At 36.7% G+C, this 13,946-nt stretch overlaps 1 long non-coding RNA gene across 1 annotated transcript in view; it reads right to left on the minus strand.

The window, feature by feature from the left end:
- Window positions 1-1,675, minus strand: part of LOC129432359 (uncharacterized) — a 34,604-nt gene extending 32,929 nt beyond the window's left edge. Inside the window, exon 1 of the long non-coding RNA XR_008640080.2 lies at window positions 1,104-1,675. This is a non-coding gene — a long non-coding RNA (uncharacterized lncRNA). The remainder of the gene's footprint in view (window positions 1-1,103) is intronic.
- Window positions 1,676-13,946: the final 12,271 nt, after the last annotated feature.

Raw genomic sequence — 13,946 nt, forward strand, 5'->3', positions numbered from 1 at the left:
CCGCAGGTCTGGCATTTCGCCAGGGACGCGCCAACCAACCACAAACAAAACAAGTTTGACGAACACGTCATTCGGCCAATCACGGTGCACAGTCATCCGGGGCCAGCCTATTAGAACGGATTCATTTCAGAAGTCTTGTCACAACGCTTCCTTTGCTGTTCTGACTGTGCGTGTAATCCTAACCACACACACACACACACACACACACACACACACACACACACACACACACACACACACACACACACACACACTACTACAATACAAACTTTCAGTTCAATGTGAACTTTTTTATCACCCTGGAGATTTCTCGATTATTTTTTGAAGCATTAACCTTCCTCTGATGTTTCTCGTAATGACAAGAGAAATGACACAAATGAGCATTTTTATAATAAAGTTATATATAACTATATATACTACACTATATAAACTACACCTCAGTCACCATCCACTCCCATAGTAACCCTTCAAACTTTAAAACTTAGTAGTCCTGAAGACTACTTTCTTCTTGTGGATATGTTCAGACACAAAAAAATGTGCAATGAAAGATATTTAAAAAAAATCTGCATTTGTGTTTTGAAGAACAAATTAAGGCATTTTGGGGTTTAAACAACATGAGGGTGAGAAAAAAATGACAAAATTATTATTTATGGGCGAACTATCCCTTTAAGTCTTTTCTCAGGGGAAACATCTTTAGCAAACTCCTACAAAAAACGATACAGATTATAAAGATTTGTCTTTCCGCTGGGTAAACATTACTCGCAAGTTGTTGTTGTCCTATTTAACAACTGGTTAACATGACATAACTTATCATATGACATAACCGGGAATAGAGCGCGGGTCAAAATATCATGTAATCCCAAAAGCAAAATGACAAAGCTCAAATAATCCATATATTCAAACTCACAGTGAGCCGTATGTACACTTAATAAATGTAGTTATTTTACAGTTAGTACCGCAATTTAGTTTAACAACAGATCATAGTGTAAAAGTTTACAATTGAGCCAAAAGCAACCCACGTGAACATGACTAGATGCATAAACACGGCAGCTTTACTAAACATGGAAAATACTCTTTAAGGTTTAAGGACGATGCGTACTCACCTCTTTCTCTACGTCTCTTGATCTATTTAGACACGCTGAAGAACAGGTGCTAGTAAAAGAGGCGACAAGTGCGCACTGCTGCTTCCCTTCATCAAATGCTCGCTCACATCACTTTGTCTCTCTCTCTCTCTGTTTCTGCTTTCTATTTCTCGCGGTAATGAAACTCACATGACACGCACACATCACCACAGGTACAACTGCGTACCGGTCGTCTCCAAAGTCCAGCGTTTGTGTTTAAGTCCTTGAGTAACTGTTTTATGACCTGTGGCCTGATGATTCATGCTGGTTGCACAACCGGGCAAAGGAAACAGAGATCACACATCTGGACACACAAATACACACACAACACTCAGTGTCAATCTTTAAACTCCCACACTAATAGAAATAGAGATATGGTGCAGGTATTACAAAGAAAGATTTCGCGTACTAATCTGTAAGTGAGATACGTTTGATAAAATTTCCCCTTTGGGACATTTGGGATTTCCTCATTTGTGTCAAAGATAATTATTTATAGCATTGCGTGAGTCTATAACACCATCTCCATTTATATAGCTACTGTACCGCTTAAAGGGATAGTTTGCCCTTAAAATGAAAATTCTGTCATCATTCATGCTGTAAACCTGTATATGTTTCTTTATCCACAAGAGATGTTATAATAAATGACGGTAGCCACACGGTTGATGGCACTTTTGTAGGAAAAAGGACAAAAACTATAGAAGTCAATATGTGCCATATATAGAAGAGGTCTTCTAGGGTCCAAAGAAATTTACCCGAACCAATTTTTAAAGAAAATTAGAGAAACCCATGAAAATTAGACCACTACGGAGCCCCTAAGGTGACATTGGAGTAAAACAAATCTAAAGTTTAGTTTCATGTGCTCATGTGAAAGTTTTGCGTGCTCACGTGAAACTTTTGCGTGCTCACGCGAAACTTTCACGTACGCGCACGATAGTTTCACGTGCACACACGTTAGTTTCACGTCCGCACGCGAAACTAAAATTCCTCTTAGGGGCTCCGTAGACCCCAGTCTGACCTGACAACATTTTTTTTTAACCCAACTGGACATGAATGTACACGGCACCAACATGTGTGCAGTCAGCGGACAGAAACCCCGCAACCAATTTGGTCCGCTGCTCCATTTATTTATGTTTAATTTGACGATGACACCAAGGTAACCGCTAAAATGTGCATTCAAAAATAATTGACAGGTCTGCCTCAGTAAAAAATTAACCTACCACAAGCCGCACGATGTCAGAAACAGAGGAGGGGTTGAAAACGGATTTGATGCACACACCCGAGATAGTTCGGGACTTCTTGGGGCCGTTCGGCAAAAACACATTCATATTAAATTTCACGAGACCCGTCGCCGCTAATATTACACCCGACCGGTGTCCGAGGCACACGTAAAACTTTAAGACCCGAACGCGCTCGGGCCGGATCTCAGGTGGACCCATGAAGACCTCTAATCTTTGGGATTACCTTTGTGCCATTAAAAAAAACACACCAGCTTTTTAGAAATTAACAAAGATAAAAAATGAGAGCGAAGAAAAACAAGCTGAAAATTAAAATAATGAAGTTAACAGATTTTAAATAAACCACATTCTCTATTGGTGCATTCACACGGGGCGTAAGCGTTAACGCTTCCTATTTAAGCCCGATAGTCGTGCGTTAACTCTACGCCGTAGCTATGCCATAGCCTCTGCGTAGCCTGACGTGCACCTCACAAAAATTTTAACAGCGCGTCAGTTCTACGCGGACCGCAAGCGCTGTGATTGGTCCACCAGAACTCCTCCCGTCAGGTAAAAAAACTGCGTCATAGGTATTTCCGTTTGCAACGGTGAAAACAAAGATGGGCCAATCTGGGGAGTGATTTAACTCAAACTGCAACAAAACTCACTGTCTATTTACTTCCATCATTGCTGGTCTTCTCTTCGTTTGCGGGTTAATTTGCTAAGCTGCTTCTTCATTGACAGTAACGCTGCTACGGTGGTTACACGGGTGGATACTGCCTACCAGCGGTCGCGTGTGTGTTTGCACGTTGACGCGGACGACGGCGCAAAAGTATAATGAAAACTGACATGGAACATATGCCGTCGCGGCTACGCCGTAGGACCTACACACAACTATAACAAGCCCTTTACTTTTAATGGGTGACATCATGCGTTGCCGAACTGAATTGTGGATCTGTTGCCACTTCGTCAGTGCCATTGCTCGCGGCAGAAGTTGAACATTTCTCAACTTTTCAAGCGGCAATGAGTGCGTCAGCCAATCAGATCGCCTTATGCAAATAATCTAGACAGAGCCAGCCAATTACGTTTATGGAAGACCAGAGCACGTGTACTGGCCACTTTGATTGGCTGTTGGCCACGCTTCAGACAAGCCTTTTGTCAAGCGTTAACGGTTACACCCCGTGTGAGTGCACCGTAAGGGTTCACACTTCCCATTCACTTTTAATGGGTGACGTCATCCGTTGCTGAACTGAATTGTGGATTCGTCGGCGCCGCGTCACTGCCGTTGCTCGCAGCAGAAGTTGAACATTTCTCAACTTTTCAAGCGGCAATGAGTGCGTCAGCCAATCAGATCGACTTATACAAATAATCTAGACAGAGCCAGCCAATTACATTTGTATTTTACGTGTGAATGTAAGGTCATTGTTTTCTAAGCGTCTTACAAACTAAAATGATACAGAAAACTGCATCCAGATCACTTTCCAAAATCCACTTCCTGATCCGGGAGCTGTCAATCTCAGTCTCACTAGCCAATAAAAGTAAAGTGCGATTAAGTGCCGCCCACACTAGACAGCAGTGCCAGAATGGCGAGCGTAAACTTGTAAAGTGTGAAAGATTTGCTAAAAAGATGCTTAGATTTTCATTTTCATCGTGTTTTATTTGTTCTCATTTTCTATCTTTGTTTGCACGAAAGTTCATTTTTATTGGCACAAAAGTAATCCGGTATGCCGTCAATGGCTGTGTGGTTATCATCATTTATCAAAGTATCTTCTTTTCTGTTCAACACATACAGAAACTCATACAGGTTTAAAACAACATCGGGGGGAGTAAATGATGACAGATTTTTCATTTTTGGGTGAAGTATCCTTTTAATGTTTGTGTGTGTGATGATATAAAGGATTGTCCAAAATGAGTGGGTTCAAAAAGAAATGATCGCCCAACAAAGAGCTTAAATCTGACAAAGATCACACGAAGGCAAACTTTTTAGATTACTTGATATGGTTTGCACGTTATGGTTAACATGGTATAAAACTAGATGTGATGGCAAAAGAGTAATTTGATTCTCATTCACGTTGGCCAACATGTCAGATATGAGATGTTGTGACGCAATCTAATGCTATGTCCAAACACAACAACAACAGCCTCGGTAAGAAAACAAGATTTAAAATAAGTTAGGATGTTGAAATAGGCAGCAGATTCTACGAATGTTTATAAAAAGCGATCGAGTCGTATAATGTTGACAAACTGTTCACGGTTAGCATAACCATAGAGTTTTCTTTAATGATGTGCTCGAGGTTCAATGCAAGTTAAGATCAACAGGGTTTGATTACCACAGATAATTATTTAGACATCCCTCAGTTTGTAAAGATGAATCGATTGAGAACTGGATTAAGGTAAAATTTAAATACAAAAAGCTTAAAGGTGCAGTGTGTAATTTTTAGAAGGATCTTTTGACAGAAGTGCAAACTAATATACAAAATTATATGATCAGGGGTGTATAAAAACCTTTCATAATGATGTTTATTACCTTACAATGATACGTTTTTATTTAAATACACTGAGGGTCCCCTTACATGGAAGTCGCCATTTTGGGCCGCCATGTTTCTACAGAAGCCCTTAACGGACAAACTTTTTTTACTAAGTTGTCTACGTCAATGACATTTTCCGGTGGCGGCTACAGTAGCTTCTCTATGTGTTTCAAAAGCAAGAGGTGAGCAGTGGACTGAGTCATTGGTTGCAATTCACAGGCTCACCACTAGATGCCACTAAAATTTACACACTGCACCTTTAACAAGTGAAGAGTTTCGTTGCAAAACGAGATAACTCCGGTTTTTTATTTGTTCAGAAATCTCGTTTTTTGGTTGTGCATTCCAATTAATATCAATTCAACTGCAGTTGGTTTGTTTTGATTTAAACCTTCATAACTTAAAAAATACAGCTAAGTAGCACCATAAAACAAAATAATAACATGATAACATAATAATAAACATGTTTTGACAAAAATCTTAAAAAATGGATTTATCTCGTTTTGCAACGAAACTCTTCAAGTATAGCCACAGTTTTGCAGTAAATAATGTTTATATGGATCTAATTGCACTGACAGCGGCTTTTTTATGGATAAATTATTATAAACACTTTAAGAAAATACAGGCTGCTTTATATGGACTTTTAAACTCCATTAATTTAACACATTTATTATGCTTTTACAAACCAAGAGTTGAATAGTTTTTCAGTGGTAATCGTGAGCATGACACAGATGCTATTGATAAAGCTGGACATTTCTTAAATTAACATAAGGTTTGTATTTAAATGTTTAGTGCTTAATAAAGTCTGTCTATTTGTTTCACAGTACATCCAAGATTGTGAAATGCTTTAATGTCGACTTTATTTTCAGAGATGTTTTACCATTTTGTACAGAAGTGATGTCAAATTGAATTTGTGTTTTATACCCAAAGTTGGCATCTTTAACTTCTCTGTAGCATTCAATCATTAAAACTTATTTTTAAGGAAAAAATAAATACTTAAAGACTGCATGTTAATAACTATAATTGGGCATCTGAATAAAAATAATAATTAAGGGCTTTACTATTTTGTTCTGCCTTTTTTGTGAAACTAAAAATTCGGAAAATCATGTATCACAACAATTATATTTAAGATTACACATACTGCTGGATTAACCATTACATACATAGATGATTTTGGTATTCACCAATACTGTCACACAAACCTTACATTGGGTGCTGGTCTAATAAATTTGATAAATGAGTCATATTTCATGTTTTTCTTTAAAAGTTTTCATTAAAGTTTCAAATCCAAAGAGACCTTCTTTTTAAAAGTAAAGCCTCATCTAAGCATTCCTAAAAACAGCTCGTTCAAACACTCCCATGCAGTTAGACGTCATACTGGTTTAAACATTTGCATAGCACGGCCATAGGTATCCGCAAAGATAGAGGATGTAACTTTCATTCATTGCCGCCGTCATTTAATGGAGACGCTGTCTTTTTTCTTGCGAAAGGCCTTCCAATAGAGAAAACAATAAGAAATCAATGGTTAGGTTTTATTTACTGTTCCAGAATGTGTTTTGCACATTTTCTTGTTTCCTGAACATTGGAGATTACTGGATTTGCACAAAATTTGTCTAAAAAGTGGAGCAATTCCAACTTTGCAAGTACGGTCTGCTTCTTCTGATTCACCGCCTGTAAGTCTCCAATGTTTTCATATTTAAAGAGTGAGCTTTGAAACAAAAGGACATATAGGCAGGCAGGGCATCGAGGAGCTACAACAATGTACGGTATGTGGAAAATAATGCGTTTTTGGAACCATAAACCACACAAACACATTGCATTACACCAAATACACAAAATAATGTGCTTTTATCAACAAATACATATAAATTTTTACTTTTGGTCTTCACTTTTTCTTTTGTTCTTTCTTTCTTTCCATTTTTCATATATCAGTCCTTCTGTTTATCTATCTCTATACTATCCAACACACATCAGATTTCCTTCAACCCCTCGTGGAGCTCGAGTTCACACACCATGAATAATTACTACAACCCACAACTCTAACAGATACACTTTTAGTCGCACAAATCTGTCATGACTGACCACTCTTCACATATACGCTTGAGTTATGAGTGGCCGTGTAAAAACCCTGTACACTCAATTAACACAGCCCACAGTGCAAACTTTACACGTTATTCAACACTAAACCAGCTCTAGATATGACAAGTGACTTTTCTATTCATAGCTTTTCTCAAACCTTTTAGGTCAATCATTGTGTTTGTTTGTGTGTGTGTGCATGATTTTTGCATGATGCAAATTAGGGGTGTAAATCTGACAGTTTGTTGCGATACGATCCAGTATCGATCTTCGGTACATTAACCATTTCTTCGATACTGTTACTGTTCGATTCGGTTACTTTAGCGATACTTTTAAATGCTTTTTTAAAATACAAAATATTTCCAAATATTTCTCATAAAACGGCTCGTTCTGGTTCTTCATTCTGAGCCCGTTCTAAGCCGAAATACCCCGGTAACCCCACGGTTCAGACCGCTTTACAGAAGTATCACTGTGCCAATGTTGCTACATACTGATTTATGAAAATAAACACCACAGTCTGTAATAATTTTTTAATTCTTCTACATTTGCACAAATATGGCGATCATTTCGTCAATAAAGAGAAAACGTTCTCCGAGTTGTTTTTGTCTTAAATTGATATTTCCGCTATTATCCACTAGATGGCAATCTTGCCCAACTTAAACACTGACGCATTCACTCGACACAACAGCGTTCTGGTGGATTTAGCGTGACGTGTAAGTTTTGGTGGCTCTGAATCTGATCTCTTACAAAAGTTCTTCACAAAAATGGAATTATCTCTGAATTATTATTATTAAATTTGAGAGGTTATAACTGATAAGAGAACAAATAAAGGTAGGATGATACGTTTTTTTTGTTGTTGTTGTTTGAAAGTGGATGGTCTGTTCTTTCATTTGATATTTTATGTTTATTTAAAGAAGAAAATTTTTCTGTAAGGCATTAAACTAAAACTGGGTGTCAACTTAAAAAAAAAAAAACGCTTACGAGGAAATAGTTAAGCATATGTTGCCAAGAATATTTGATCATCACTTCAACAGTTGCACGATATAAATGATAATGTATAAATTAAATTAGATGAATGTTGATTTATAAAATAAACGCCACCGTCTTAAATCATTTTAAATTTTTTCTACATTTGCACAATTATGGCGATATCCAGATAAAGTCAATAAATATTGTTGAGTCATTTCGTCAATAAAGAGAAAACGTTCTCTGGGTTGTTTTTGTCTTAAATTGAAATTTCCGCTATTATCCACTAGATAACAATCTTGCCCAACTTAAACACTTAGGCATTCACTCGACACAACAGCGTTCTGGTGGATTTAGCGTGACGTGTAAGTTTTGATGGCCCTGAATCTGATCTCTTACAAAAGTTCTTCACAAAAAAGGAATTATCTCTGCTTTTAGCTGAAAATTTGAGAGGTGATAACTGATAAGAGAACAAATGAACGTAGGATGAAATTTTTTGTTGTTGTTGTTGTTGTTTGAAAGCGGATGGTCTGTTCTTTCATTTGATATTTTATGTTTATTTAAAGAAGAAAATTTTTTCTATAAGGCGGGGAAGGAGTTAAGCATGCTTCCAAGCATATTTGATCATCACTTCAACAGTTGCACGACATAAATGTTAATGTATAAATTAAATTAGATGAATGTTGATTTGTAAAAAAAACACTGCAGTCTTAAATTATATTTTAATTGTGTCTTTGCTGCGTCTGTGTTGGTTGTGAACTGCGCTCTGTTGCAGCCACACTTGATTCTGAGGAACTACTTTGTTTGAAGACTAATATTTGTACTAATATAATTACAACTTATTTGTGTTTTATTTGATGAAAACCTGCTATGCATATAAAGTAACTGTTTTATAAAAGCAATAAGCCCCTCAAAGCAGTGGGGTTGCAGTGCATTTTATAACAGCTAAGCGTCGTGCCTAACAACGCCCCTTAGCTGTTATAAAATGCACTGGTAACCTACTGCTTCTTGGGGCTTATTGCTTTATTTCACTGCTACAAACACTTGGTTGTTTTCTCACTTGCTGACACTAGCACACAAAAATAAACGAAAATGTGTGCTTTGGTGGAAATGCATAGATGGATGTTACGTCACAGAATGAGGAAAGTGTCAAAAAAAAGGTACATCATATTGATATTTTATATGTGGCTTTGATCCATTTTGATGTACTGTTACACACCTAATGCAAATTAAAAAAAAAATGTACGATTTTATAAATAGGGGTAAGCGCACAGTTGACGGTACCTATTTACGTCCATAGTAGGATAAACAAATACTGTGGGTACCGTCAACTGTGCTTATTGTACCATTATCTTTCTTTGTGTTTAATAGAAGAAACTTAAAACAACGTTTTCATTTTTGGGTCAACTATGAGCGAATGAGCGACATGTCGCACTTTGTGTTGGGATGATTAAACAAACCTTGGCTGAGTCATCTTGTTTTTTTCAACAAGGCAATAACTGTCCAGCAAGTTTGTGATGAGAAATAAAAGGGACGGGTTTCGTTACATAGCTATAAGCGATGTCACATAAGACCACACTGATTCAACGGTTGATGTCTCGGTTTGAATGTGATGACTGGACCAGTTTCTGATTGAGTCTCTAACATCCGTCCAGAAGAGTTTCGACAAACTGTGTCTCTTCAATGCTATCGGTTTGCATGAAATGAGAGATGCGTTCGTCTCCTTGTAAGGCAAATCATTTCTAAGGGTGGCAACGGACACATCCTAGCAAGCAGCTCAGCAAAATTTGGGCTGTCAGTGAACTTTTTATAGCCTAAAAACTGAAGTTTCTTGGGCAAATTGTAACCAAAATTCTAGTTTATTATTGGTTAAACAGCTGGACTATTTCCGGTCTATAATTCGGGTTTATGTCGGCTATTGCTTGCTGCGAACTTAATTCAGTCTGAACAATGATCCTTTATTAATAAATAATGCAGGATATTTATACAATCATGTCCACGATGACCTTGTGCACACAGATGAAAAGATGATTTAGGATTTAAAGCCATTTTAAAGTTCACACACACACACACACACGTTTTTTATATCAGTATTAATATAAAATGTGTGACTTATATCACCCCACATGGAAACTTACTTATTTCAAAAAAGCAACATGTATTTGTATAGCTCGACTTTATCTCTCGATCATCTATGTGTGCTTTAGGGTTTATAGAATTCCTATACGGGACAGGTTGTGCGGAAAGCCCTTATATGGTGATGGTTTGGGCGTGTTTTATGCTAATTTGCAATGCAAGTATGATCCTTTATTTTTAATAATCTGTATTCATCTGAATTACATTAAAGGTAACCAACTTTATCCAACAGAACCTTAAAACATTTTGCACCGAGTACTGAGCTCCAGTAGTGATATGAGCTCTGGTGTACAGGGTGTTAATAGTTAAGTTAATGATTTGTAATGTAATCTAGGTGTAGGAAATCCCCCAGTCGGTTCATTAAACCATTAAACATATTTTATTTCGGGAAGGACAGTAAGAGAACAACATGAAACGAGAGAGAGAGACCCAGAATAAAATTGTATTGCTCATAGTTTGCTTTCATAGCATAGATAGAGTTAGATAGTTATCAGTTGTTTTAGTTAAGTATAACTTCGTCCCAGATGTTTCTCCTAAAATTGCTCAGGACAAAAAGATGAAAATGAGACAATTGTTGGAATGTAATAAGAATGTGGAGTTATAAATGTTTCATTTCTTTGAATATTAAATTTTGATTTCAGACTTGGCAATCTGAGCTCATTGTTGAGATATTTTTTTAAATTTCAGTGGAGACATAAATTACATATGTGAGATTTCTTGCACTTTTATCCAGGAAAATATTTTTATGACAAAAGTTTTTTAAAGATTTAAGATGTTAAAGAGATCTCATTAGTGATTATATCTTAGAAATAGAGATGAGCTGGTTTTAGGGGAGATTAAGTGGAAACTGGGTGTTGACGGGCTTTGATTATATTGTCCCTCTCGTCTCCTCTGTCATGACTCATTTTCATTTGCTATGAATGTGTAGAGATCAAGAGGAAAGCGTATTATTGTCTTTAAAGCCAGAAGGCATTTAGTTGAAAAACAACTGAATTATATCTATATATTTGAAAGCAGCTTTATCCTTACCGATATGTGCACAGTTTTGTTTTGGTATTTTTTTATAATTTAAAGTCCATCTAAAGTCTAATATAAAATACATTCTCAGATTGTGTTTTTAACCACCCAGCCCTTGAATCATTTGAATGATCAAACACCAAATCAATAAAGTAAGTTATTGGATAAACAGGTAGAATTCTCTGCTCTCAAACCCTGGGGGCGTGTCCACTGTTGGCACTGAAACCACGCCCACCCATGATGAGAAAGCTGTCGTCTCTCTTAAAGGATTGGTCCATTTTCTTAAATAAATCCAGATAATTTACTCTATGTCATCCAAAATGTTGATGTCTTTTTTGTTCAGTCGAGAAGAAATTATGTTTTTTTCAGGAAAACATTCCAGGATTTTTCTCATTTTAATGGACTTTATTGGACCCCAACACTTAACAGTTTTAATGCAGTTTAAAATTGCAGTTTCAAAGGACTCTAAACGATCAAAAACGAGGCATAAGGGTCTTATCAAGAGAAACGATTGTCATTTTTGGCTAGAAAGATAAAAATGTGCACTTTTAAACCTCAACTTCTCGTCTTCCTCCGGTCGTGTGACACGCCGGCGCGACCTTACATAATTGCGTAATGACACCGAAGTGTTGGGGTTAAAGGTGCAGTGTGTAAATTTTAGCGGCATCTAGTGGTGAGGTTGCAAATTGCAACCAACGGCTTAGTCCACTGCTCACCCCTTTTGAAACACATAGTGAAGCTACGGTAGCCACCACCGGACAAACATGTCATCGTCGGAGACAACTTAGTAAAAAAATTGTCTGTTAAGGGCTTCTGTAGAAAAATGTCGGCACAAAATGGTGACATCCATGTAAGGGGACCCTTGGTGTATGTAGATAAAAATGTCTCGTTCTAAGGTAATAAACACATAACGGTTCATTATGAAAGGTCTTTATACACTCCTGATAATAAAGTTTTGTATATAATTTTGCATTTCTGTCAAGAGATACTTCTAAAAATTACACACTGCACCTTTAAGTCCATTAAAATGGAAAAATCCTGGAATGTTTCCCCTTAAAAAACATAATTTCTTCTCCACATTTTGGTTGACATGGTGGTGAGCAAATTATCTGGATTTTTTAAGAAAACTGACTAATCCTTTAAATCTGCAGTCCATAACTCTGACCTCTATCGCCATCTCTGATTGAAATATAAAATGTTATTTGCGGAGTAATATTCTGTGCGTGCATTGTGCTTCGCCCCGCGGATGAATCTGATGTCTGTGATCACCGCATCAGAGCGGATCGTTATACATCCACATGATAGTACATCCTAGTACTGAAAATGACGGACCTAAACTCATATTAGTTATCTATTTTTACCCATCCACCCGACGGATGTGCCGCCAAGCCTGTGGGAAACACTGCAGTAAAGTAATATATCTGCTGCATTTGCTCTGACTAAATGATAACGCAAGTGTCTCTGCTCCAGTATTTAATCCCTTTAGATGTAAAAAGAAAGCCTGACTGATATTAACTCTTGTTTTAGCACAAGCTTTCAATGTTTTAACAGATGATTCACTAGATGTAAGAAAGTAATAAACGGACATATTTAGATGCCGTTCCCAAGATGATCGTCTTTTGAAACTTTTTTCGAAACAAGCTACACACTGCCATGCAATGAAGCAGACGGCTACTTTTTTTTTCCGGATGTGACTTCATTACGCAAAACCGAGTTGAATTTTTTTATCTTTTTCAGCTGAAATTATGAAATTATGAATCATTATTATAAGCTTACCATTTTCATTTTTAAAGGGGACATTTCACAAGACTTTTTTAAGATGTCAATCTCATATAGATTTAGTATAACGTTACAATTGCCACTTTGTAGGTGTGAGCAAAAATGTGCCGTTTTTTGGGTGTGTCCTTTAAAATGCAAATGAGCTGATTTATGCACTCAATGGCAGTGCCATGATTAGTGCAGATTAGGTGTTGTATTATTATACTAAGATCCCCTTCTGACATCACAAGGGGAGGCAATTTTCAATGAGCTATTTTTTCACATGCTTGCAGAGAATGGTTTACCAAAACTAAGTTACTGGCTTGATCTTTTTCACATTTTCTAGGTTGATATGGAAAAAGTCTGATTTTTAAGATATGTCCCCTTTAACTAAAAATAGGTTACAGATTGCAGCTTTACCTTTCAAATATCGTTATAACCTGATGCTCATAATTGTGTTATGGGCGGGGCTAAAACGGTGGCTCGATGATGCACTGAAGCCACCAAGCAAGGCCCCGCCCATAACACAATTGCAAGCATCTATTCAGGTTGTAACTGAACACAGAAATGTGGAAAACCGTTTAAATAAAATTTTTAATGTGTTTAAAACAAATCACAATAACTGTGTAATCATTTAAAGACTCTTAAATTTAAAAGCACTTACATTTTAGCGTAATTTCTCTATTTTTAAGATATCATCTTCTGGATAAAGCACTTGAATAAAATGTTTTGGGGAGCTTTATATTGTAATGTAATATATACTACATTTAATTTACAAAGGGTATTTTCACTTTAATGTAAAAGCACAGTTCATCTTAAAAATAAAATGTTCATCTAACCCTTTCATTTTGTTTTATTTTTGTCAATATTGTCTTTCATAAAAAAGACAAAATGAAATGACGAGCTAAATGTTCAAGCCTCTAATAACACAAAGCTGTTATGGCTTTAGTATTTTCGGGATTGATTACAGTAAACTTATGGCTCCTGTATTCCTTAAAGTTTTACTTTCAACCCTGAATCATTTACTTTGTATAAAAAGTAAAAGCATCTTTACATTAAGCATTGCCACAAAGTATCATGACATTTTCTGTTTTTACAGAAAACATGGTTGGAACATCTTAAGGATGAATAAAATA

The sequence above is a fragment of the Misgurnus anguillicaudatus genome, chromosome 1 (genome assembly GCF_027580225.2).
Source record: "Misgurnus anguillicaudatus chromosome 1, ASM2758022v2, whole genome shotgun sequence".
NCBI classification, from domain to species: domain Eukaryota; kingdom Metazoa; phylum Chordata; class Actinopteri; order Cypriniformes; family Cobitidae; genus Misgurnus; species Misgurnus anguillicaudatus.